This window comes from Cygnus atratus, chromosome 6, assembly GCF_013377495.2.
Source record: "Cygnus atratus isolate AKBS03 ecotype Queensland, Australia chromosome 6, CAtr_DNAZoo_HiC_assembly, whole genome shotgun sequence".
Taxonomy (NCBI): Eukaryota; Metazoa; Chordata; class Aves; order Anseriformes; family Anatidae; genus Cygnus; species Cygnus atratus.
In genome coordinates, this window is record NC_066367.1 from 29,350,764 (window position 1) to 29,378,109 (window position 27,346).

Below are 27,346 nucleotides of genomic sequence, written 5' to 3' on the forward strand. Positions count from 1 at the left end.
ACTGCAGCAAAGCTTCACGGGAGCCTGCAGCGGTGGGGGCGGTGGATGTGGCTCGGCTCAGGAAAGTCACTGCCGTGCCTCTGCTGGAGGGAAGTACTGCGCAGCCCCTGGAACAGCCTCTCCCCTGCCTGGACGTGTCCTGTGCTCTTGGGCAGTTCCTCCGCCCCTACCGTCAGCACGAAGGGGCAAGCTGGCGGGGATGCTCCTGCCACAACCAGCTCCACAACCAGCTGAGGGCTTGCAGCGGGCTGTGAGAGCTGTTGTGGGAAGGTCTGGTACCAGCTCACGAGGTGCCACTAAAAGCAAGCGTGGGTGGTCGGCGTTTTGCCTTTTGCTCCCCATTCAGCGTGCTTGGGGTACGATTCCGTGCCTTTCTCTCGTTTCTAGTTGTTGTGATACAACTGCCCTCTGTCTGCGCTCCCTTCGTCAATGCCCAGACCGTGATTAAAGCACGTGGTTTTGATTAAAGCCTTCCCACCTGACATGAAATAGCCGCTCATTAGCAGGTGCAGAGAGCATCTTCACTGCCTGGATATCCCTATGCGATGGCACAGGTAGCTTACCAAAGGTGATGTCTACTCCTGCTGACAAAACTGTTAATTCCCCTGGGGATTCGTATGTGCGGAGGGGTGGAAGAAAAGGGGAAGACAAGATCACGACGGGGTTTGGCGTTTGAGCTGGTCCTGCCTCCCAGGAGCTCCGTGGCTCTCTCCTAGTCCCCTGAGCAGGAACTTTCCGTGCCGCTGAGCCTCCGGGCTGCCGGCTCAGCGCCTTTCCTCGGCGTGAGGGCAGGGAAGAAGGTGGCGAGGGCAAGAAGTCGAGAGCCAGAAGCCGAGGGCACGAAGCCGAGGGCTGCTGCGGTCGGGGCGATGCTGCGAGCGGCCAGCGGGCGCCACTGCCGCGCTGCGGCTGGGGGCTGCGCCTGCCTCCGTCCCGTCCCCCCCCCTTCCCAGCCCGCCTCGGGGTGGGGGGGGGGGGGGGCCCTGCTCACCTGTCCGCCCCCACCCCGAGCTGCTCGGCCCCGTGCTTTTCACGCCCTCCTCGCACAGAGCCGGGTAAGGATTTTGGACCGAAGCTGGGCTCTGCGCCAAGAGGAGGAATAACGGGAGCGGGGAGGCTGGGAAGGGGGGTGTGTGGTCAACGGGCAGGAATTTCTGAAGCTGCTCTGCCGAAACCGTCTGTATGTCCTAGGAGGATGTTGTGGCGTTGTATCGCACATGAGAGACTGGTAGAGACTGGTAATCATGGGGATGAGAAGCCTCAGCCACAGGTGTTTGGTGACCCCTCCTGCGAGCTGTGACTTGGAGCTGGCGTGAACTCAGCCCGCAGGCAGGCATTCCCTTCTGGCTTTGTGTGAGAGCACGGCAGCTAAAAGTGATGGGCACCGTTTTTACGGAGCGCGTCCTGGTGTGATTTCTCATTTCCACGAACAGCAAAGGTCGTGGCCTCACTGCATGCTTGGCTGCCTTCATCCCTGTGTGAGACCAAGAGGTGCCCGTTGTCTTCCTCAGCTCCTCCAAGTCTCTTTCTCCGTGCTGCACCCTAGGGAGACTCACAGCAGTTGCTCCAGAATCAGGAGCAACGAGTGCAGGTGAGTGACCTTCCTGGGGCAGACATGCCCTGTCCTGGAAGACATATCTAGGTCTCTCCCTAGCAAGAAAGGAGCTTAGCGATGAAGTTTATTACTGGTTTTACAGCTCAGTACATTGGCCAACGAGAGAATCAACCAGGGCTGGGGTATGATGTGAGGGCCACTGTCGCGGGCTGCAAGCCACCACCTGCTTTTACGTGTTGTCCCAGCTTCCAGCTGCTGCTCGTCTCACCTGGAGGTTCACCAGCTCCCTTTGGGGACACAAAGCATCATAGAGCTGGCGGCACAGCTCTCACCAAATTGGGCAGGCGGCACCTCTCTGTTCCCTGGCTGTGCAGCACGGCTCACGGCTTTAGGAGAAATGATTCCTCAAAGGATGCTATGAAATAACACGCAGTGGCTCAGGGTGGCAGAGGATCACAAGCTTAGGACCAGCCCCAGTGCTCTGCAAGTGGGCAGTTGCCATCGGTAACGTGCCCTTGCTCTGTGTATTCGATCCTTAGCGGATGTCTTTTGAGGCATGGAGTGTGGCGGGGTTGTGGATATGCCTCAGGTGCCCTTATTAGATGCCTGGATGCATTTTGAAAATGGCTGCTTAGAAAATGTCTAATTGCTATTCCACATATTCAAAGTGTTTTTTTCTCTTGACAAGGCTTTGGCATGCCTTGGATTGCTAAATATACTTTCCTCTTGCAAATTCTTGGCAGGGATCTGTGTAAGGAATCACGCCAGGCAGTCTCTTCAAATGTTAACAAGCTCATCGGTGTGGCTTTCCCAGCACAGGGCTTGTGCTCCTCCCTCCCATCCCCCCCAAAACCAGCCCTTCTCCTTTCTGTACAGTGTTGCTCCAAGCATATGAACAGTGGCAGCTCTGCAAGAAAGGGTTTCTCTAACCAGAGCTGAGAAAAACTCTCTTTGGGTGTTCAGCAGCTTGGTGTCACTGCCCTGCTCGGGCTCCTGGGGCTCCTATGAGTTGTGTGGGTTTTGGGGTGCATCTGAAAAACCCAATCCATTTCCTCTCCTCCCTTGCCCTGTCTTGCTTTTCCCTCTGATTTTAGCAAGCCGGACCATATCCTTGCATGGCAATCATAAATTTGATGTCTTTCTTTCAGTAGCCTATTAGCAAGTGAAAGAGCTTGCCCGCTCCCTCTTTGTTCCCCCCAATGTGCATACTGGTGCAGAAGCGGTGCTGGAGCTGGTGTCTGCAGCCGGGCTGATGCCCAGAGCTGCAGCACAGAGCTTCAGGCCTGGCCTGAGCATCTCCCTCTGCCCAAGCAAAGGGCAGTGCTGCTACGACACCTCAAACTACAAAAGCAAAGAAAAGGGGGGGAAGCCAGCACAGCATCGCCCAAACCCCAATGTCTGCCTAAAAGAAACCTCCTCGGGCTCTGGCGTCCATCAATGTCAGGCCACAAAATTCCTTTGAGCTCTACCTGGGCCAGTCTTGCAGCAGCATTTGGAGAACCAAAGGGTTGGCTTCCTCTTGAGCTTTACCCACCTCTTTTTCTTCTCTTGTCCTGTATTGCTCACCTCCTGCTATGCATCCCTGTTCCTCTCCTGACCTAGAGCATGAACAGCATCACTGGGAAAGCTCCCGAGCTTCCATGTGCACAGCTAAGGAGAAGCATGTTCAGACCCGGCTGCACCTCCAGGGCTCTGCTGGCAGCATGCCCCAACCCGAGGGATGCACCTGATTTCTCAGCAGGAAAGGCAAACCAGAGCTGGCCTCCTCCCCAGCTCTGCTGTGGTGCGCACTGTCACGGCTGCCCCTTGCCCCTGTGGTGGCGGAAGGAGAGCTGGCCTGGGTTTCTTATTTTTGTGCAATTAGAGGCACGTTCTTGCTAGGTTGCACCAGCAGAGGCTTTGGGCTGCGCTTTTGAAATGTGGATGATGTAAAAGATTCCCTGGAATTTGCTCTGCTTCAGATGTCCTCTTCTGGCCTTCAGACATCTAATGGATATACTTTGGGACCGTGTGTTTCTGCTCAGGCTGAAGATGTTAGACACCCCTACGTTCAGAGTCCTACCTACTCTTCATGGCGAGAGCATGGCAAGAAGGGGATGTGGGGAAGCTGCTGCAGAGGAGACTGAGTTGTGGGGCCACAGAGCCTGTGTCCATCCTGTCACAGCCAGGTGGGCAGAGGGTGGACAGCCAAGAGCAGACCTTGGCACAGAAGACACCATATACGAGGCGACTGGAAGGGTGGTCCAGGCCAGGTGATGACTTCCCCCTTTTACACTCGGTTGCTTCTTTTCCGTGCTCTCTCTGCTTGGAGCTTTCTGATTTGGGCCCATTCCTGCAACATGGGGCTGTTTACCTGGCATGAAGAGGACTGCCTCTCATGGATCCTCTGGCTCTCTTGTTAACGATGACTTCTCTTTTGTATTTTGTTCACCAAAATGGAATATTTTCAGCCTTGACTCACTGGGCTTTTCCGAAGGGACCTCTGTCCACACCAGGGAATACTTATTTATAACTCGTGAATTTGGAGTCTGGAATTTGCTCTGTGACCTCTCTCCATTTCTTTGATTAAGTCTAATATTGTAAGAGGAACATTGTATTCTGCAGGCCTGGCCACCCTGAGACAAACGTCCTTCAAGTCACTGCTTTGTTCTCCCCTTCAGGCATTTTTGGAACAGCTCCAGTTCTTTGAAAGTGTGAAGAGAAGACCCAACTCTTCCCAATAAATATTATTTCACAGGAGATGCTAAGCGGTGAACTAAGAGGGCCATTGGCTTTTTCACTCAATAAAGTTCTTCTGAGCCACCACCTACTACTGGGCCTCACCTTTGAAGGGAGAAGATTTGATACAGAGCAGGATTCTCTGATATCCCATTATTTACAAGAGACAGTGTGCACAAACTGGAACACAAGAAGTGCTGTCTAAGCACCAGGAAGCACTTTGCTGGGCAGGTGATGAAGCACTGGCACAGGTTGCTCATAGAGGCTGTGGAGTCTCCTCCTTGGAGATCTTCAAAAGCCACATGGACACAGTCCTGGGAAATCTGCTCTAGATGCCCCTGCTTGAGCAGGGTTTGGATGAGATGGCCTCCTGAGGTCCCTTCCAACCTCAGCCGTTCTCTGATTCTGTGATCCCAGCTGCGGGGCCACATTGCCTAAAGATAGGAACCCGGTCTCTAACAACTATGTCTGTTTCCATTCAAGTTGTTGGATTTGAAAACGTTTTTACTGTAATGGATTGAACTTGAGATTAAAAGGAACATTTAAAACCTTAATTGCAGAGCAGACCCAAGTCATGAAAGGGAAGAAGAGGAACAAATAAATAATCCAGGCATTAAACAACTGATTTTAACCTTAGCGTGCTGAAACTGTTATTCTTTGTGCATGAAGAAAAAGAAGAAAATAAATACAAGTTCCTATAACAAGCAGAGATGTTTATTCCAAAGTGGACCCACCTCTGACAAAAATGTTACATATGCCATGGTTGTCCTTATGAACCTCCAGTGAAGACTATGCTGGTGCCTATCAAAATGAAGAAAACAGTCAAAGAAAAGGTGGATGATAGGCCATCAGGCAGATACGGAAGCCTAAAGAAAGTGCTTTGTGATCTGATTATCCTGGAAGCAATGCTTGGCAGCTTAAGATGATGGTGCCTTTTACAATCTGGGCCTTAGGCAGAGATGGGTTATTTAACATTGCTCTCTTGCAGACTCCAAGGCAGTAGACATGGTGGTAGAGCTGCCAGTTGCCTTACTTTTTCTTTTATTTCAAAAGGGTAGACATTGGTGATCAGGGTAGTTGTAAGTGGGGATCAGACTACTTCGTTTGGCCAACGTGCTGTCCTCCCTTTTTTTGCTGCTCCCCCTTTCTTCTGTGTTCCCACCTTACGCACATTCTCCTGGGGGGATGCAAGGTCCTCGAGGCATAGAACATCTCACTTCGCTCATCTTTGGAGGACTGAGCACAGAGGAACCTGCCTACTGTCTGTCTTTAACCTCTGTTGCTCACCTGGATGATGGAGATCACCCAAGTTTTTGAGAATACGTGTCATGAGTGTTCCCCGCCGTCACCACAGGAAGATGACACGTTTCTCAAAGAGAGAGCTTGCTATTGCCTGCAGAAAAAGGGGTTATGTGGAAATGAAAGAGACTCTGGCTTGTGGTCTTGCTCTAAATCAGCTGCATTTTTAATATTCAGAAGCCAACAAAGATGAAAGACTCCTGGTCAACCTCTCCACTCCCTTGGAAAAAAAAATACAAAGACTTGATAAATATTTTGCATTAATAAATTCCATTTGTCTTATAAAACAAAGTTTGCCAACTACCAAAGCAGGGAAAATATTTTACATAACTCAGAGTACGACGTCTAAAAGGTTGCTATGAGCCTGGTTTGAACAACTCTTTCCACAACCCAGAATGTGAAGGAATGCTAAGCTTCACTCAGGCTAGGACCAAGCTTGCTGTGTGTGCGTGTGCTTTTCTGCAGTCTGGTTGATTTTATTGCAGTGGAAGTAGCAGGCTGGCTGCCTTCTGGTCAGCAGAGGCCAGCAGGTGAGAGGTAGGCCATGGAAAAAGAGAAGAAGGCCCAAATGCAGCCCAAAAGTTGTTTGTGAACCCCAAATGATGTCCCTCACTGTGCTGTGGGAACGTTGCTATAAAAGGCATGAAAAGCACAGCTGTCTACTATTATTGTTTTGTTATTAATTTTTAAGAGCGATGGTGATTAACCAGTGGAGCGGATTCCCTGGGGATGTTTCTCAGTCTGGACTACTGAGGCTTTCTGATTCTCAGGGCAGGGACTGAGCACTGGCTGTTCCTGCTGACCCAGACAGGGTCTATGTGATGGGTTGTATCATCCTGCTGCTCTGTTTTCTCAGCAAGCAGTGGAGTGGTGGTGATCGGCCACTGTGTCTAGGGGACCCACGGCAGCTTCTTCTTGCCACTCGCAAGCCCATGCCCTTGGTCTTGGCTAGCACTTCCAGGCATACAGAAATATGAATTGTTATGGGGGGTAGAAGGGTGAGGGACCCAAACGTGAGGATGAAGCTCTGGGTTCACAGGAAGCTGCATGAGGAGTTTTACATGCAGAAAGGAGAGTGAACCACCCCCTTGTTCCCCCAACCACATGTCCTTTGAGCAAGGAAGGGCTCTGAGGATGCAGAGCACATGATTTGCAGAGTTGACAGTCCTGGGATGATGTAGGGCCAAAGAAAGGTGGTCTGCCTCCTCCTTTCTGACTTTACTGCCACTGGAGAAGGAATTGCAGCCAAGTACATAGGGGCAAGCGAAGGTAGGAGAGAGAGATCTGTCAAAGGTTGGTTTCCTGATGTAGTATCCTTACCACGGTGATAACCAGGCTTTCTAGATGTGCTCTTGGCTCAGTAGGTACTGTGTTTTAGGTACTAGTTTTAAAACTAGTACCTAAAACTCGGTACTAGTTTTAACAGTCAAGGTGACCATGGGACGGATGAGGTCTGCCTCCAAATGACAGTCCTGAAACCACTCAGGATTTGGCACTCAGGAGCACTCTAAACCAAATATGGTCTTCTGATTTTGTAGGGTACACATCATCATTATGGCTAACCAACCTCCCTCCACCCTTCTTGTCAGGCCACCGTCATTCTTCTCCTGGGTTATCAGCTTGGCTTGGAAAATCTGGGGTTGTTTTTCTTTGCAATTAAGTCCATCTCCTGGCCACCTGTGCCTGCCCCCTTGAAGAGGAGCTGGCTGCAAGTTTTCTCATTCTTACACTTGTCCCTGAGCCTCCCTTTGCCCTGGGCCATCTGCTACCAGTGAACTTAGAGGGAAGGATGCAACCAAAGGCTCCCAAGCCTCTGTCAGTGTCAAGGATGGCCAACGCCATGGGTTAAACCTTGCAGAAAATGAGGGCTGCAGCAACACTGGGTGCACCAGCATTGTCTTGGAACTCATCTCTCCGAAGCATCAAAGACCCTAGACGTACCTTTTGGGATGTGCATGCCAGGAAGATATGTCATGGCTCGAGCCTCATGGGAAGCAGCCGTTCCCTGTTGGGAAAACATCTGATATAGACGGCTAAGGATTTATCCTGAATTGGGGTGAAAATTTATTTACAAATCCCAAACAATGTCTCTAGCAGAGCTATGGGAATGTTGCTATAAAAGGCACGAAAGGCCCAGCTGTCTACGATTATTGTTTTGTTGTTAATTTTTAACAATGAGGGTAATTACCCATTGGAACAGATTCCCCCTGGGATGTTTGCTGGTCTTGGGTATTTAAACTATGAGATCCTCAGAGCAGAGACGTGTCTAGGGCAAAGTGTACGTTCAACACCGAAAACCGCAGCGCCTTCAGCCATGGCTTGTGCAAATCTACTTTCAATTGCGCGGCAGCAGTCTGGGAGGGCGCGTGTGGCCAGACACGCTGTCTCAGTGGAGGGGTGTCAACTCCCGCTGGGGTGGCAGTAAGTCTTGGGAAAACCTGGAGAGCTGGGTAGCCCTGAGCGCCTGAAGTCTTTCTCAATTTTGTCAGACTGGTATTTTACAGCAGCACGTCTTCAGACTGTTTCTAGCGAAGAACAATTAGCGTTTGTTTTAACAGAGATTGAGACTCTTAGGAAAGAGTTTCAACAGCTGAAGGATCAGCCCTTGGTCACCGAGGGCTTTTTTCTTCCCCTCTCCCCTCCCCAGTAGGCTGTGCAAGTACCTTCTCTTTCAGGAATTGGTTCTGAAGCAAACGGAGACGTGCCACTAAATTATATCTCTGGGCAGAAAAGCAACACCAATCTGGTTAATTGATTTTGTAATGCAGGGGACGGACCCCCCCTTGCCCTGCGTGCAGTCACGCACAGACTCCCTGGCATCTAATTAATAACTTGCAGTTAAGCAGTGGCTACTTCCTTGCATCATTTCAACACGGTTGCCAAGTGGAAAATTGAAAACCGAGAGAGAGCCAAAGAAACGACAACAACAACAACAACAACAACAAAGGTTTAAAGTTCTAGGAAATTTCACTATGTGAGGTCAAAATTCCTTGCGCGTTCAAGGGCTGTGCTGTTCGCTGGCAGGAGACTCTGGTTAAAACGGCAAGACCCTTTCAATGCAAAGCCCTGCTCTCCTAAAGCTGCTTCTCTTTGACTGGAGTTTCTCAGCCCTAAAATGCAAGTGTATTTGGGGAAGGGGAGGATGTGGAGAGAATGTGGGACTGGGTTCAAAGAGAAGTCCAAGGAGGGTTTTTCTCTTGCTTGAGGCTGTACGTGCTCTGCAGGATGGGGCAAGCAGGGAGGGATGGCAAAGCAGAGCTCCTAGAGCAGAGCCAGGAGGAGTGTGGGGTGACACAGCTAAGGGATTTGCAGGGCAGAGGGTATTCACACATGGGCCTACAGCTAAGGGTGGCCTGGTCCTAATTTTTCTGGATATCGAAGAAAGCATTGGTCCATGAGCCTCTCTTCCCCATTTGCCTGTCAGCAGCTGGAGGCAAGGGGTGTGCTTGGCCTGTTGATGGCACAGAAGGGCTTTCCTCTGGGCTGAGGGTTTTTAGCACGGCCCTGTTAGAAAACAATAACAAGAATGTCTCGTGAGTTAGGTTTTCCACTCTTTTATGCTGCTAGCCCTGGGGAAGAAATGGGGCGTGCAGCATTGTTGGCACAGCCAGAAGTACCACAGCTATCAACAGCTGAACTGAGGACTTGGATTTTTATGTGTCTTTGTGCTTGAGGTTATGGGAGATGTGAGGGGAAGGGGCCCAAGGGAAGGCTGGTGTTCAGAGCGTATGATGAGCTGTTTCTGCTTTGCTTGCCTTTCCTCTGCCTTCTTTTCTCCACGGTGGAAGCCTGTGGAGGCTCGTGCTTCTAACTTTTCCCAGTAGTCTTTATGAGGTTGGCAGTTCCAGGATCTGTGTGGCTGGAGACTTGCAATTGTTTGAGGGATATAAGGCATATAAGATCAGCAGTCTCAAAAACGTGACCTATGAGCAAAGTCTGAAGGATCTGGAGAAGGAAGGGCTTTTTTTTTAAATATGCAAGAGGTTGCTGTAAGGAGAAGGGGTCTCATCAATTCCCTGTATCCAAGGCAGAGCCGACACGATGTGATGATTGAAACTGCAGCAAGGGAGATACAAGTTAGGTGTTGGTTGGCCATACTTTGAGTCGGGGTTGGAGCAGACACCTGCAGAGGTCCTTTCCGGCTTCGGTTATTCTACAGTTCTGTGTTAGGAAACAACTTCCCAGCAGTGAGGATGGCCATGTAGTGGAGAAGTGAGGTGCTCAAATTGTCAGCTCTGGTAGTTTTTAAGCTGGAGGTGAGGCGAGCACTTGTCAGAAGTGACTCTGGTAGAGCTGATGCTGTTTGGAGGTATGAAAGCAGACTGTCCTCCTGAGGTCTCTTCTGGTTTTGGCTTTGAAGAACAGCAGGTCCTACTTCTCAGCACTGAGCCCTGAGGGCATACTCCATTCCTGCTTGGAGGAACTTGAGATATACAGACACCTGACATCAGATGAGATAGGGAAACCTGTGAGGCTGAATGGTTTCATCAAGAAAAATGCCATTCCCCATGTTCACCCTCCTGGCTTGTGGATTTTCCAGAGAGGGAAGGAAGAAATTCTGTGGGTGACTCATGGCCTCCATCTAAAAACCCCAATAACGCTGTGTTGAATCACTGAGCAAACACAGACAGAGCTGCAAACAATACCCAGAAATATCAGCCTCCTTCCTCTGCTCCCATTTCAGGGGCTTATTACTAAATCTAAACCAGGGGCTCTCAGCTCTTTTTAGGGAGGTATGTTTAACAGCATGCACATATCACCAGCCAGATCTCTTCCTCTTTGCCCCGAGTCTTTGTACGTGAAGCGGTGATGGGGGGCCTGTAGCTTCTTGCAGCTTCTTGCTTCTGTGGGATTTCCGTGGGCTGAGCGTGACTGAACGGCTGCAGTCCTGGGGATGAGAAATGCCTCACACCCCGCTGGCATCAAAAAGGGATTACTGCTCCCCTGCCTAATGCGTTTGTTTAGTGCCCATTCCATGAGGCTGCTTCTTGCGCTGTTTTCCTTGCAGGATATGACTCTGTGTGTGTAATTAGCCAAGAGACATTAGCTTAATGACTTGTGCGTGTCTGAATTAGGCCCAGCCCCATCTCAGACTGCTGCCTTCTCCCTCACCTTTCTCCTGTCTGGATATTTCTAATTCTCTCAGAGCCGCACAAACTGCTCTCTCATCCTCATCCCAAGGGGCTGGATGCAGACAGTGCCTCTTGCTGGTCCCCAGCCAAAGAAACCCTGCTATCACACATAATTATCTCCTTGACTCATCACGACTTTTATTGCCGCCACCTCCCCCCCCTTTATTTTTACAAGTTTGATTTGCTCTTTCAAAGCTATTGTTTCCAGCCCTGTATTCCCAGTGGCTCCAGAGGACTGCAGTGTATCCATGCAGGCATTACTGGGGCAGGCTCTGTGGTCTGTTTTGTGCAAGAGTTCAGACTGAACGATCGTTTTGGTCTCTTCTGGCTGGTTTCTGAGCTGTGGGGTTAGGATGAGGGAGAGAAGTATCTGGCCAGTGGGCTGCACTGGTTGGAAAACAGTGCTGGAGCAGTCCTTCACTGAAATGTAGGCCTCATTTTGAGGCCAAGGTCTTGATCACCTCAAATTGTCCACAGCTGCTAGCTGAGGGGTGGCTCAGGTAAGGTGACATAGACACTGATCACTTGGTCTCCTGAACAGTCCCGGTGCTAAGAGTTTTCAGGAGAGCAAGAGCAGGTCTCACAGGGGAATGCCCATCCACTGTTCTTGACCACCACTGAAGGAGAAACCAGCACATCTGTTGGTGAGTTGTGCTGACAGGTGATTCCTCCTGCTAAGCTGATTTCTAGGCTGAATTTGGCCATTTTCAGCTGCTATACCAGGGACTGCATTATGTCTCTCGCTGGAAGGCTCAAGATCTCCCTGTTTTTACCAGTTCTCTTCTCCACAAGCACACGTTGCCTCAGCCAAGTGACCCTGGGGTTGCGTCACTGACAGGCTGAGAGTCTCCCACATACCCTCAGACTTGAAGTTACATCTCTGAACCTGTCCTCCCTCCGTCTTTTGTTCTCAGTCATTTTCTTTCCTGTACACTCCAGCACCAGTTCCAAAACTCAGCCCCACAAACGTGTCTGCAAAGGGCACTGATAAAAGCCAGGCTCCCCTTTCCCCATTCCTGGCTGGACTGGAGCTTGTGCTGACTCAGCTACTCAGCTTTGCCTCTGAGCACAAATGGATTAAGCTTCTAGAGCCATCAGCGTGGAAATGTTTGCAGGGGCCAGACCAGCACGACATCATCTATGGAAAGAAAGGCAAGAAAATCCAGGTGCTTTGTGGGCTTGCCTGTGTAAAAGCATGGTCAGACAGCTCGTCTGAGCTAGCCATTGTCTGCCTAATGCCACCTCTGGCCCTTCCCTTAAATGTGGGGGTAAGAAGGGTGATGAGTATTTTGGATGCCAATAAATCACTTTACCTTCATCACCTTTATCTGAGGTTTTGCAAAGTTCTGGCCTCATGAGAGGTGTCACTGGGCCTACAGAAGTGGCAATACCCTCCACAGTTCCTCTTTCCATGCCCCTCTTCCCAAAGTTAAGGACACTGAAGTCACCATCTGCAGTTCAGTGAGGAGAGACCTGTACTTGCTCCCTCGAAGGGAGCAGAGGAAAGCAGGGCCATGGGGGAAGGCTTGCTTCAAGGCTTTCTCTCTGGGCAGTTTGTGTATGCCAAGGAGCCAGCTGTGTTTCAGAAGGTGGTCTGAGATCCAGTCCGAAGCAACAGAAAGATAAGTGACAAGTTCATATCTTTTATTTCCTCACTGATTTTCACTTCTAAGGTAGATTTGGTAAAGCATCAGCTTCAGGCTTGACACCAGGAGGAACAATCTGAATTAATTTACCTATTCCTCTTTTAAAATCTCTAAGATCTACCAGTTTATTGTCATCCTGGGAAGCACTGTGACATTTCTCTTATTGCTGACTATATTGTTCCTATTAAAGAGTGTCAATCATTCGATGCAGCTAGATATAAATCAAATGCATTCCTTTCATTGATGTAATTAGTGAACAGAAGGCGTGGGGGAATTGTAAAGCTGTTGAATTCTGCAAATTAAGGCCTTCAACAGCAGCAACAAACCCCTGACTATAATGAAAAGAGCAAAGACGTGTCAATCTTGTTTAGTCACCTGGTTAGAGGATGCAGGTTCCCTTACTGACAGTTTCAGAGTGTGACAGGATAAGAATTTCAGATCCAGTAGCTCCTGTGGAACTGAACCCATATGAACTATCTCAACTGACATGCTTCTAAATTTCTCACAGGAATTGTTTATCTAGGATGAAAACCAGTCCTTTTTGTGAAATCGAGCATTTCAGCAAGGCACGTCTCTTTCTGATGATTTTTTTTCCTAGTTTTTTCATGGGAAAATGACAAAAAAAAAAAAAAAGAAACCCAAACAACAACACAAAAACAACCCACGGTTATTTATTTATTTATTTATTTATTTTAAGATAAATGTATAGGTCTTTGCTGAAAACTGTGGATGATTTGTTTGTTCATCCTAAACCTGAGAAATATATTCAAAGTAGGTCAATGAAAATAACATTTGTTTTATCAGGAAGAGCAACAACATTTTAATAATAATTCTTCCCAGCCAGCTTGGCTAATTGCTCATTAAACCACTGTTAAAAGCCCTAGAGAGGAACATCATCTCTGTGCTTAGGTGGCACCAAAGCCAGCTGCTTGGAAGGTCCCACTTGTATAGCTGGGTGATGGTGCCACAGCCGAGCTGGCCAGACTCCTTTAGCTGCACACTCCTGTGATCGAGTCTTGGGGTTTTGGCCCCCGGGGGATTCCATTGCACCGTGTGCGACCCCAGTTTGTGCAAAGGCTCCGGTCCTTCTACGGCTCTAAGGGAAAGGAGGTGGGGAGGGCTGTCCTGGGAGACAGGCAGGGAAGCTGCCAGGAGCACGTGGAGCAAGGACTGGACTCTGGTCCTCAACTGCTCTGTGCATCTTCCTCCCCCAGAGGGCATCAGGGGTCACCTCTGGGCACACCTCTCAGGGCCTGGTTTTCCCCAGGCGTGTGGGCTTGGGTTCACTGCTGTTGGCTTTACTTGTGGGCTCTCCCTGACCCGTGGAGTGAACTATTCCCAATAAAAAAAAATGTAAACAAATCCCATGACAAGCACCTTTATGTCTTTTCCCCTTCCTGACCTTGAGGACAAAACTCCATTTAAGCCTATAGCCATCTTCAAATGGTTAAGACTGTGTCAAAAGCAGGGTTTATACTTTTTGTTTGTTTGTTTTAATGGACAAAGCAGTCCAATCTCTCTGCCCTTAGAGCCTTACACTAAAGCTTCACAGGTGTCAGACAGGGCTGGCTGAGCCCTCGTTGTGCCTGGCCTCACTGCTGCGATGGTGTTTTGGGCTGCCAGCGAAGGAGTGAGAAGGTCAGATGAACACAAATGCATCCGTTCACATGTAATTCCTTATCCCACAAACACCAGGGCCAGGTCACCCTGCTGCTGGTGGGTGTTCTCCAAGGGGTTCAGAGGGATGGAAAGGGTAAAAGGGGTGCCCGGGCTGCAATGAGCCAGGGATAGAGGCCAGGCTGTCACATACACAGGTCTCCAGGGCTTTAACCTCCAGACCACAGCTCTCAGCTCCTTCTGAAAAAGGACAAAGCTGCTCAGCAAAACTGTGGAACTGGGAGGCTTGTGGGCTGAAATGAGTCCAAAAGACATATTAACAAGCATGAGAGGCCTGTGATGAAATAGCTAAGGTATTAATGCAGCCAGAGGCTGGTAATGAATACAAGAAATGCCCACGTTTACCCAAGAGGTCCCAAAGGTCTCTTTGCCCAGAACATTGTGATCCTTAAAGGAATATTTTAAAGTTACACTGCAGGATTAGGGCTCTAGGAACAAAATCTGAGCTGATGTGGTCTCTTGGCTGCTCTGACCTCTTGGCTGATGAGACCCCATTATGAGCCTTGTGCTGTTTATTATCCTCTGAGGTTTATCACCCAGGGGCCACTCTGAGCCCTGTCAGATGTAGGTGCCCCCTGGCCCCTGTGGACTGCATGAGTCTCTCACTGTGCCCTATGGATGTGATGGAGGTACCAAAGCTCTTTTTTTCAGATGAGACTCTGTCATCTGGTGGCAGAGAGGATCCTGAATGCTCAGATATAACTTGGTGATGTACAAAATGCCTTCCAATACTCCCCTCTCTCCCCATCTCTCAGCTGCTGGAGGAAATCCAGGCATGCAAAGCATGGGCCAGCACAGGCTGAACTGCCACCATCATGTTTCATCTGCACTGCTTTTCCTTGGTGCTTTTCCATTATTTCTCTAGTGCTCAGCAGCCATGGAAATGACCCGCTGGTGCTTAGCAGAGCTGGGCTGCAAGGGGAGGATGTGAGCTGGAGGATGGTGAGTGCAGAGAGTTGTTGAACAGCTGAGCACCTCTGGTTTCGGCTATGATACAAACACCATGGTGGTGAGAAAACCAAAACAGGTTTGATGGATCTTCCTCTAAAGTTAATTCCAAACTAGTGCCCATCTGGCCTGTTTTTTGGAGAGCTGAACCCAGCTTTTAGGAGTAACTCAATGAAGTCTTGCACTTTTTTGACCCATACAAGGGAAACAGTCCCATTCTTGGTGTGGGAAGGTCCTTTCTGCCCCTGAGGCTGCACCCACACTGCTCAACCCAGGGCTGGGTCTCCTTTAGCTTTTCTGTTCCTGAGTAATTGCTCTTTATTTATTTATTTATTTATTTATTATTATTTTTTTTAATATATCTCTTTTTTCCCATTCAGGTTGCCCCAATGAAGAAGAGTTAGTGAGAGGAGGCCTCACCTGGTACTGGACTGCTTGGCATAAAACCAACAATACACTGTTGTTATTTAGTGCACCTGATGTGAGAGTCCTTACAGCCATTCTTTGCTTCAGTCGTTTACAAGCCCTGATTTCAGTCCAAAACAAGCTTCCTTGAAATAAAATAGTCATTTTCCAGTCTTCCTGTAGAAGCCAAAAGTATTTTAAGTTGGCCTGGTCTGGCCTAAATACAAGGTGGGGAGGGGGTCGGTATGTTGGGGACATTTTAGTAATGAGAGGAAGAATGTGAAAGGAAGGATTAAACCCGGTGTTTTATGTGTATTCATTGAGTCAATTTATAAGGTGCCTTTTGCAAAATATCTTGAGCGCTGCATGAAAAACCACAAAGCAAAATATTTTAAAAATCTGGATGCAAAGCCAACATGTCCCAGAGTACAGCCAGGCAGCGGAGGAGAACCTGGCACCAGGCGAAGTTCTCTAACCACTGGGCACCAGCAGAAGGACATCCGTGGCTGTGGGGCAAGGTGAGCCACAAAGGGAAGGATCTGCTCCTGAAAGCCAGCCAGGAGGGTCTCTGTGGGCAGCCAGGTGGCAAGAGCAGGGCCCTATGTGAAGGACGGGGCGGCTCAGGCTGTCGTTTCTCCTCCAAGCAGTGCTGGGGTGAAGGACTCTCTGGAGTTGGGATGACCCCGGCTGAGCTGGGAGGCCTGGAGGTGACCCACTGCGAGCCCAGATGGTTCACAAGTGGTCTCCTGGGCAGGAGCTGCCCTGGTGGAGGATGTGCCAGGGAGGACAACCGATGCCCTCTCTGCGCTGCATCTTCCCCAGCACCGCTGCCTCTGGCCCAGTTTCAGCGAGAGGCCAATTAGCAGCCTGTTACAGTAATTTCACCTGGCCACGGCGCAGGCACAGCTGTTCGTGGCAAGGCGTGTGTTACGGGTTTTTCTTGCTCGTAGTTGAAGGTCAGGGTTAGTGTTGACTCTGGCAGGCCGTGGCCCTGACGGCCTCTTCCAGCTGGATGCGCGGAGCCTCCCCCCGCGGCCGGCGGCTCGGGGCTCTGCTCAGCCCTGCCACAGGGCTGCCACGCAGCCTGGGCACGCTCCCCGACCCTTCGGGAAGCACACGGGACCCCGGCACAGCGAGGAGCACGGGCAGGACTGAGGTTAGGGAGAGCACTTGGCAGTCACAGGTGGCTGCCGAAATGGCCTTCGGGGCAGGCACGTGACAAATATTCTGCTGAGGATTTGGCTGAGGTAAAGACCTCAGGACAAAGGTACAGGGCCTTAATTACATCCCTTTCTCGATGTTTTTTAAGGGTGACAAGGAACCGAAAAGGAGTAGGGAAGAAAAATGGCCATGCTGAGAGCTTTAAACAACACGAGCCACATTTTTTAGCGTCTGTAGCATAGTTAATTTCCTGATGCAGCATTTCTTCTGAAAACAGTTTGCTGTAATAAAAGTGAAGGAACACCTTGCCTGGGGGTACAGTGATAAATCTGCTGTACGCAAGGACATTAATCTGCTGTACCAGGGACCTGCTGTGGCTCAGGCTGGGGGACATGAGTGAGATCAAGCAGACATCGTGAACAGGGTGGGCTTCATCACTCCCTTCCCTACAGTCAACTGCTTGCCTCTCTTCCAACAAGGAGGAGAGCAAAATGCTTAGAAAACAAGAAAAACAGCTTGTAAAACTACAGCTGTTTGCAGTGAGGCCCCAGATAGGACCAGAGTCTGTTTTTAGCTCTTGTTTTTGTCAACTGACTGGAGCTCAAGCTGACAAAGTAGCCACTTGGTTCGTTAGGACAATTGTTAAAAACAGCAAGGCTTCAGGCAATCGCTGCTGGGGAAAGGGGTTTGGGATAGGTGTCCCTTGAGAATGGTCCAGGCTCTTTTAGGTTGCCTTCCTAGTGGGAAGAAGACCTCTTTGAAGCCAGAGATACTCTACATGTGATCCATTTTACTGATGCATGATCTGCTTGTCCATCCATCTGTCCCAGTCTTGGAAGAGAGGTGGTGATAAGAATTATGAATCCCGGTCTTCGCTGGGATCCTGATTGAGAAGCACGGGGCAGTGGCACCCACATGGTGTGAGAAAGGCAGCACCACCTGGCTTTCAGGTAATATTTAGAGACTGTCCTTGCCTTGAGGACTTTATTAGCCAAGAGCAGAGCTGATTTACAGCCTGATTTCTTTAGAAGCATTTGTGTGCCCAGAGCAGAGCGATACTTGTGTGGAAGATGTTAGACTAGGGCTGATACTTGGCACTGCTGCAAAGCATTGCCGCAGGAGCTGGTTTGCATGCAGGAGGATTTGACCTTGAACTTTCTCCTGCAGTTCAAGCCAACATCCTCTACCCCCTAGGCCTGAAAAATGTTCCTCCCCCTTGTTTTAAAAATACATTTGTTATGTCTAATATCTCTGGCCAGAGCAGTGCTACAGACTTTTACCCGCAGAGCTATGTGGGTCAGGGGTGGGGGGTGATGTGATTTCTGAGTGGCTCTAGCTGGGCTCACTGAAGTCCCCAGCGCAGTTACACCAGCAGAGCTGCACTGCTCTGGGGACAGCTTACTGCAGTCACAGGGACAGTGGCCTTACTGTCCCAGTGTGCAGCACAGCCCTCAGAGGCTTCCTGGGCTCACACTAGGCTGTGGCAGCCTCAGGCTAGCTGTGACATCCACACTGCTTGTTTAAGAGTGGGTTTGAAAACTGGCTGAGATACCCAGAGCTTGGACCTGCTCTGGTTCAAAAGACCTGCCAAGGAGCTCAGGCTCTGGCTGTCTGTCCATCACTGGAGCAGTGCCTCAGATCCACCAGTTTGAAAGCTGCATTATCTTCCCATCGCACCAGCTGTGCCCTTGTCGCTCCTCTGTTTGCCTTCCCCAGCAGAGGCATGTCCCCAGGGCACGGTGCAGCATGGGACAGGCACCTGGGCAAGGCCAAACACCCTGATGAAGGTGCGAGCTAGCTGAGAGCTGCTGCCCATCTCTCCCTGTGACACTGTATTGAGCCACTGCAATGTGCCCTTAGTAGTGCTGCTCCAGTCAAACCCACTGTGGCTGGGAGCTCCACTGGCCCCATACTGATGCTGGGCTTCCCATCCTCCCTGGCACCTCCTGGTTATTCTGGTGTGAACACTGCCCTACCTGCTGGAAGGCTGGCTTCTTGCTGGGCATCGCAGGAGGAAGCGGGGAGTCCATGGCTGGGCTTTGCTGAGATGGCACTTTCGTGCCCCTTCCACTGAGCCTCTCTCTGCTAGCATTGCCTGGCCTACATTAGAAAGCAGCCCTAAACTCCTTTAGGAAGATAGATCCCCAAATCTTGAGAACCTTGACTAGAAAAATCTTGTCTCATTTTGATGCTGTGCAATTCAGAGGATTACAAGTGGCAAGACAAAGAGTTGTTTTTTTTTTTTTTTAACTTACCCTCCACAGCTTTCTACATCCATTGCAGTTTCTAGCTTTGCCATACCTCATGTGTTCAATTTTTCCCTACACCCTCGCCTTGCAGCTACCAGTGCATGCAGCCCTGCAGAAATGTGGTGCTGCAAGGTCCAGGAGCCGACTTTAACCCGGGTGCTCTGGATGTTGGACCCGGCTCGCTGAGCCCCTGGCATCCGGCAGAGGGCAAGCGAGCTAAGAGAGCAATCCCGTCCCTGCAGTCCCTCCGGCGCTGCTCGCATCAGGCCCACACCAGCAAACCCAGCAAACTGCCGGGAAACATCCTTTGGGACCGTTTTGGGCTTCCAGCAGATGAGATCTGCTTATCCAAACTCTTTTTTTCCCCCTCTCTACCCAGCTGCATCTTGTCATTTCTCCAGCCCAGTAACACCAGCATTTATTCTTTGCTGTGTTGCTGTACTGGCACAGTTTTATATTCAAACTTTTCAGCTATTATCCACCCTTACGAGTGCGGTTAGATGCAAGAAGTATGTTTCTGTGTTATTTTTGTTTCTGATGAAGCATCTCCTTCTTGCCTGGTCCACTCTGGAGCGCAAGGGCTTGGATCTTGAAGGCAGATTCCCTGGAAAAGCTGCAATTTCCCCAGCCTGCCAGCTATAAGAAGGAGCAGATCCACCCAAGGTGTGCACAAACATTGCTCAAACTGTTCCTGCTGCTCTTTTATAGCTGTAGTGCATCCCTACATGCAACTGTTACCTGTTACTGCTCCAGCTGGCAGGTATATGGTCCCATGTGCTGCAGGACAGGAGCCTAGCCCTGTTCCCTGCTTTCTGGGGATGTGCATTGCTCACTCTCATACCTGGCTGTGGGGATTCATCAGATTTAACTAAATTAAAACAACAACAACAACAAAAAACCTGCAAATTTGAAATAAAGCAGATATTTCTGGCTTTTGGGGAGGGGAGTGATCTCTTTTTGTTCTCAGGACAAATTACTGGTGTGCATCTTCAAAGTTATTTAAAACGTGGTTCAACTCTCAAAAGATGCTGCGGAAGAAGAGCACCAGTTGTTATGCATTTGCTTCCTTTAAAGGTTCAGAATTGGGCTGTACGTGCTGCAGGCTTGGAGAGTCGACAATGCCAGAGGAAACCGTGTACTCATCTGCTATTACATGCCTGTCGTGTCCAGACTCCTGGCTCTCTTAGGGGTTTTTGCAAAATCCCAATGCCTGCAATGAAGGTAAGTAGGTTTTACTCCATCTCACAGCTGTTCTAGTAGGTACAAAGAGAGTAACCCATCTATTGCCTAAGCTAAAGGCCACATTTGCTCTTGGCTGTTCCCATAGTCCTGTGCAGCCCCAGCACAGTGCTGCAGGGACAGACTGACCCACGGGACAGACGGACACTGGAGAAGGATGGAGCCAGCACAGAGCAAGAAAGCTGATTAGCTGATTCTGGCTAGGTGGATATCCCAAAAGCCAGGGTATTGCACAGGGTCTGGGGAGGTGGACTTGGAGCCTTTGTTTCAGAGCTGTGGATGAAGGAGGAGAACCTGCATTTGCAGATGGCTCGTTAGAAAAGGTCTCTTTTTAGTGGAACGGGTTTCATTTGGAGCCTGCGAGAGACAATAAACAGGAAGTCCCGCAATGACATTTTTATAGAGCTGCTTTGCAGAGCGGGGCTGCACTTAAAATCCAAATTTAGTTTATTTGAGTGGGAGCAGCCTCATTTTTAACATCCGATCGCTTTCAAAGCAATGTGATGGAACTTGGCTCAGGCAGCTCTGATGTCCATGCAAACCCATGCTCGGGATCCTTCCCGGTATCTCCTCACGAGCCCTTTAACCTTGCAATGGGCTACACCAGTGCTCGTCCTTTAGGACCTAAGCTGAGATGTTTTTGTGAAGGGTTAATTAGCGAGCTGTATTCTGCAGCAGAGATGACTTCATTTTAAGGTTTAAGTAGCTTTTGTACATCAGGCTAGTAAAATTTCCTTGGAAATAAACACAGAGCTATAAACCTAAAATTGTGCTCTACTGTGGAGTGAGACACCAGAATCTGAAATAAAAGGATACAAATTTTTCAGTTAATTACTAACATGTGACAGCAAGTGATGAGGAGAGGCTGAGGGCTGGGTTTGTTCAACCTGAAAAAGACAGAGCCAGAGCTGATTGCTGTACTTGGGTCTCTCAAGGGAGGGTTCAGAGGGGATGGAGCAGGTTTCTTCTCAGAGAGGCACCACGAAAGGATGAGAAGCAAAAGACACGGGCTGCTGCAAGGGAAGTTCTGACTAGGTATAAAGGGCATAATTCACAGGGAGAGTGGTTAATCCCACAGAGGCTGTGGGATCTCCATCCCTGGAGATATTCAAAACTGGACTGGACAAGGCTGTGGGCAACATTTTCCAGCTCTGAAGGGAACCTCTCTGGTGGTCTCCAGCGCAGCCCTCTACTTTGTACAGCACCTGCTTGGTTGTGGTGGGAGGCCTCAGGAGGTGCTGGTTGCAGGGTCACCAGCGAACCTCTCCTTGGTGTGGAAGGAGTACACAGCCTTGGGCAGAGGGGACTCACCCTTGTTATTTCTGTCATACATTTTCTTTGGCAGGCTGGCAAGGAAGAGGCGAGCTCGTTAGCCCGGCTCCATGTGTGTAAGAGGAACCAGCAAGGTCCAGAGCTACAAGCCAGGAACAAGCAGTGGTGCTTGGGCAGAAGATCCCAGCAGGGGTCCTGCCTGTGGGCTGCATACTGCTGCTTGTGTATAAATTTATAAACGTGCCAAAGAAACGCAGAGACTGGCTGCCACAGGAGTGTCCTGCTGGGGGAACCCACCAGCCGGGCTCCAGGTCTCAGCAGGGCCGCACCAACACGGGAGGCCTCACAGCTTTACCTCAGTGTGCCTCCAGCTCACCTCCTCCCACAGGTGGTGTGCTTTGAAGCCCACCATCGAATCCCCTCAGCTGAGGTCCTGCGTCTTTGTGCCAGGTTCTTAGCTGAGCACCGTTATCAGTCGAGGGGCCGTGATGCTCACCAGGGGACGTTCATCCTTCCTGAGGAGCTACCAGGCAGCTAACAGAAGCGCTTTCACACAGGCCTGGTCCCTGCCTTTCTGCTGTGCTGTTGCTGAGGAGGGCCAGGGCTGTGTCTGGAGGCAGAAGGGCAAAGCTGGCGCTGCTCCAAGGTGCCCCACGAGTGGGAGCTGCCCCCATCCCTGAGCAGAGGTGGGACAGGGCCTGTCTGAGACCAGGGGAGCTGGGGACCTGCAAGCGCTGCGTCCACTGCTCCTGGCTGCATCTCCCTGTGTGCCAGCCCCATCTCCAGAAGAGTCTCAGACCTGAGAGAGGTGTGAACGCACTACCAGGACACTGGGGAAGTTCTTGCTTTAGAAACAGATACGGGGCCAAAGGCAGCATGGCCCCCTGTGTTCCCTGGTCCAGGAACAGCTGCTGCTTCCCAACAGCCAGCAGACTGCAAGGGCGTGGGGTTTCCTTTGTGTTAGGGGTAAATTTTGGTGCACCTTCAAATATTTCCATTGCCCTCGGAGAGCTCTGTGCTCCGGGCTGAGATCTGAATGGTCTGTCTTGTCCCCTGCCAATATGAGGCTGTTCCCTGTATTTTTTCCAGTGCTTGTTTTATTCGTCCCATGAGGCAAATAAAATTACTTCCCCTAGGAGGCTTTGACACAGGCAGCTAGAGACCAGCAGCTGGAGTCTTTTCTTGCTACGTACTCGCACCACTCTTTCCTTTGCCTTCATCCTGTTCCATTGTAGCACTTTCCGTGGGCTTGTGTCAGCAATCCCGGCTCCTCACAGGGCTGCAGCCCCTTTCTGCTCCGCTCCCGCGTGCAGTGTTGTTACACAAAGCAGCATCGCAGCATGGTGCCGAGGAAAGAGCTGTTTTCTCTCCTGAGTAGATTCTCCAGAGTTGTTATTACTTTTCCAACAGCAAATACAAAGCAAGTGGAAATGTTGGCTGATGCTGCTAATAAAATTCTTGAGCATCTACGTGTGCTTTGAAATGCTTTCACCCCACTGCCCTGCTCAAGGGGTACCAGACACAGGGGAAAGCCTGTCAACATAAACGTCAAAGGGATCTTTGGATTCTCAGATTCGTCAGATTTGACCTAAATCCTCATGGAGGAGAAGGAGCAGGCCGGGAGTCTGTGGCTGGAGGTGTAAGCAATGTGGTGGCTCTCACACCACCTCAGGGTCCTTTATCCACCCACTTCAGATAGAGATTTGATTAAAGCAGGAATATTTCTGCAAAGCTGTGCTGCTGCCTCTCATTGAGCTGAAAGATATTCCTTCCCCTCCCTCAGCTTCATCTCCTTCATCTTCACCGGGTCCTCTCTCAAAAGCAATTAACCAGTACCGGCTGAAGTCGGGGACATTGCCCACACAAATCCTTTCTGCTCTTGTTTTGTTGTCCCTGTAACCTGAGTCACGGTGCCTGACTGCCCTAGGTCAGTATTTAATCCTTTCTGCATCACCTCCTCCTGGTCAGCTGCTTGGTTTCAAGCTGCTTTTTACCCTTGAGACTAATGCTGGCATCTTGGAGGGATGCTTAGGGATGAGCGAGAGGTTCGGCTACTGGGCAACACCACGGCTTGGAGCCACCACCATGGCTCCGTGCCCTCCCACGAACTTTAAGCCTGCTGATCTCTAATCAGTGCTACAGAAACCTAAACAAACGAGCCCAGGCCAAAGCATTCATAATTACTGGCTCAGGCTCACAGATAATGAGTTTAGGGCTGCTCTAAAGACATCTTAGATAGGCTCCATGTAAAGGGACTGGCCTATAATTGACCCTTCTGCTGACATCTGAACTCTGCCCAGGATGAGGCACCTGGGGAGAGCAGTTTGGGGAAGGAGGGGCCGTGGGGCCGACAGGACGCAGATGGGCTGCGCTTTGCTGTGGGTGTGTGTTGAACCCCAGCCCACGGTGCTCTGCAAACCTCTTCCCCTTTGCTCATGGCCAGTTTGCCAAATCTCTGGGGAGAAAGCGAGAGGCTGACCACTGAGCACCAGAGTACATCCCCGCAGCCTTCCTCCTCACCGCCTTCCCTTCCTCATCACCTGCCCCTCTCCTGGGCAGCTCTGGGAGGCAGGAGGCTTTTTGCAGCACTCGACAGAAAGTGCTTTGTGTCAGCCTCTTGAACGGGAGGCCTCCAAAAATACCAAGACTCTTTTTTTCTATTTTCCTCTTCTTATTTTTTTTTCCCTTACCCCTAGAGCTAAAAATGAGGGAGAGAAAAATGCAGGAGGACACATTGTTTTCTTTTTTCCCCCACCCAGCGCTGTAAAATACTTCTTAATGGTTGGGAGCAAGAGGATCTCCGGGCTGGGCCTCCACTTTGTGTTTGCGAGTTTATTTTTCTTAATTCATCCTTGACAAAGGACAGAGCCATAAAAGACCCGACCAGCACGTCTGTGGGAAAAAACTGCCCTGAAAAGGGTCAGAGGAATACTGTAGCATTTACAAACAATCCCGAGGGCTAAAGCCTCTGTGAGATGCGGCTTCAGTTATAACTTGCCTTTCTAGGAACAAGCCTACATCTGTTTGGCAATGCCATATTTTGTAGGGTAAAATAAACCCTTGAGAACAAACAGGCCAGCTTATGCAGAGGGGTAAATGCCTGGGAACAGAGCTCACTTGTTAATCCTAAAACTGTCAGCAAAGACCCACTGGAGAAATTATAGCCGGCCATGGGCACTCAAGCTGTTTTCTCCTCGCCTCCCCCCACAAGCACAACAGCTGTAAAATCTTCTTTATTGTTCTCCTCCGGCTGAGGAGCTCGGCAGCGAGGTCTCTGGTGGGAGAACACGAGCAGCATCTGCCCCGCCGCGCTTGCACCGGCGCCGCTGCACAAAGAAAGCGGTGGCGATAAAAAACCACGGGGCAGCCTCGGCACCTACGATGGAGGCTACGAAGAGGGAAGGCCGGCTGGTTCCTTCATCGGAGCTGCACGTTTCTTTCCCCGCAGGATCCTTACGTGCAAGGTCCTGCTGCAATTCGGGAAGCCCCTTCCCTCCCCCTCGGCTCTCTCCCTGCCCTTCCCTCGCCGGCTCCAAGCTCTCCCTTGGGAAAACCCATCTGTGCACCAGCAGCCGACAGCAGGGTGCTTATCGGGCATCTGCCCCTGCCAGGAGTTATTAATGGCACGCCAGCAAGCGCCCCAGCGAAACGGGCCTCGCAAGCATCAAGCGCCTGCTGAAGAAGCGGGTTTAAATCCTCCCTTGGGGAATGACCTGCCGGCCACCTAAAAAATGCGGGATCGGTTCACTTTGTAATTAAGTTCAGGCCGTCTCTTGTGCTTACACACGCAGAAACCCAGATGTCAGCCTGGTACGAGTCAAAGTGCCGGGCTGCTTTTACAGCCCCAGCAGCACAGAGAGCACGAGGGCACAGCGCTTGCCACTGGAAGAAAACCTACTTTGAATACTTGGAATATTTAACTGACTGCAACAGATAATTAGCCAAACCCTCTTACGCCTCCAAATATAGATTCATTAGTCATATGAAAATATCTCATTGGAACCAAATGTGAGTCATTAGTGAAGTCAACGGCAGATCATAAAAAAGGTACGGAGAGCCTCCCCCCCCCCCCCCCCCCGAGAAGTCGTGAGTGTGCAGCGAGAATAACTCGCTCCCTTGTCTATGGAACATCTGCTCGCAAACCCGTGCTAAAGGGAGGCTTTGAGGGGCTGCTGTGTGCTGTGCATCCCATTTTCCCACCCTGAGATTTGTAGATTTGTAGGAGTAACAAATGCAAAGTCTGCGCTGGTCTTTTTTTCTTCCTTTCCTTTCCTTTCCTTTCCTTTCCTTTCCTTTCCTTTCCTTTCCTTTCCTTTCCTTTCCTTTCCTTTCCTTTCCTTTCCTTTCCTTTCCTTCTCTTCTCTTCTCTTCTCTTCTCTTCTCTTCTCTTCTCTTCTCTTCTCTTCTCTTCTCTTCTCTTCTCTTCTCTTCTCTTCTCTTCTCTTCTCTTCTCTTCTCTTCTCTTCTCTTCTCTTCTTTCTTTCTTTTTTAGGGACTTTTAAAGGGACTTTCTTGAGTCACTCAGGCGAAAATTCTGGTTCTGTCATGCAAAAGGGGATTTTGTAACACGAAGTGATGAAGCAAAACAAAAATATCTTCATTATTTGCTTCTAATTTCAGGGCAATGTTTTTGTTGGCTTGGAGTTTTGGAGTCCCTTGCATTCCGAGCAGCGAGTGCTGTAACCAGATGCTGCTGCTGCGGGGACCCCAAAAGTGACCAGGTTCCTCCAGAAGTGACACCAGGATGGCTAAAATCACCACGAGGTGCAAAGATGCGGCTGTAGGATTTAACAAACAAAGCGAGCTGGCAGCTCTTTCATAACAACATAGCAGACGCGTGATGGGTGGTCAGAGAAAGGGACCCTGCCTGATTAAACCCTTGTAAAACCTGAGTTATTTCTTGGGGAGTGGGATGGGAACGTGTGCTAGGTGCCGGGACGCACACCGTGGGTTTTGCAGCGTGCCAGATGCCGCAGACCGCCGTTCCTCTCTGGGCTCATGGCTCCCGCAAACAAATGTGTTATAAAACTCCAAGGCCATGAGTAATCCCGTGCCGAGCGTTGTGTTGCATGAGAGGCATAAGCAGCTGCACTTTGCGTTCTCCTTAATTTGAAAAGAAAAACCCAAACACCAGCAAACCTGCAGCAGAAAATGCTAACGCTAAGTGCCACAAAGCCGGCATTCCCGCGGGTGAGGGAGCTCCGTCTCTCAGCGCCCGACTTTAACCATATAATCCCACGACGACGTTAACAGAGGTTTCCAGCCTCATTAGCCCGGTCGCGTTCCCTTGGCTTTGCTATTAACATTTTTAACTAATGAAGAAGTCAGTCACATCTGCGTGATACCCCGTGTACTGAAAAAGCTCTGGGTGTACCGAGCAATGGGGCAGCAAGGAGGGGTGCGTGCTGGGGTTCAACATGGGGATTTCACACCAAAACCCCAAACACAGACAGCATCCTTTGCGCATCCCCAGGGAAGCACTGGGGAGGACAGCACGTAGGTGCAGGTTTTATCCCCATGGTCAGGCTTGGCCTGAAACACGTAGCTGGGTGCACGATGTGGCTGGGGGGCAGCGGGATGAGGGTGAGCCCCCTTCCCATCTCTCTGGGGACAATTTCCAGCGGGATAACGCCCTTGATGCCTTCAGTGGGGGGGCTGATCATCCCAGTTTGGGGGTGAGCATCCCAGTTTGGGGGTCTGCATCCCAGTTTGGGGGCCAGCATCCCAGTCTTGAGGTGAGCATCCCAATCTGAGGGTCAGCATCCCAGTTTGGGGGTGAGCACCTCAGCGGGGGGGTCAGCATCCCAGTTTGGGGGTGAGCATCCCAGTTTGGGGGTGAGCATCCCAGTTTGGGGCTGAGCATCCCACTCTGGGGGCCAGCGTCCCAGTCTGGGGGTCAGCATCTCAGTTTGGGGGTGACATCCCAGTCCGAGGGTCAGCATCCCAGTCTGGGGATAAGCATCCCAGTTTGGGGTAAGCACCCCTGTCTGGGGGTCGGCATCCCAGTTTGGGAGTGAGCATCTCAGTTTGGGGCTGAGCATCCCG

At 50.4% G+C, this 27,346-nt stretch overlaps 1 long non-coding RNA gene across 4 annotated transcripts; it reads left to right on the plus strand.

The window, feature by feature from the left end:
• Positions 1-940: 940 nt before the first annotated feature.
• On the plus strand, positions 941-27,253 carry LOC118257571 (uncharacterized). 4 transcript variants are annotated; one of them, XR_007708444.1, is made up of 8 exons: positions 941-1,055; positions 1,434-1,591; positions 15,356-15,898; positions 17,372-17,491; positions 19,334-19,453; positions 19,865-20,011; positions 21,375-25,348; positions 25,922-27,251. It is a non-coding gene; the product is annotated as an uncharacterized LOC118257571 (long non-coding RNA). The 4 variants fall into 4 exon arrangements; XR_004781631.2 differs by lacking the exon at positions 941-1,055 and having other exon boundaries at positions 1,074-1,591; positions 25,922-27,253; XR_004781632.2 differs by lacking the exons at positions 941-1,055; positions 19,334-19,453 and having other exon boundaries at positions 1,074-1,591; positions 25,922-27,253.
• The last annotated feature ends 93 nt before the right edge of the window (positions 27,254-27,346 follow it).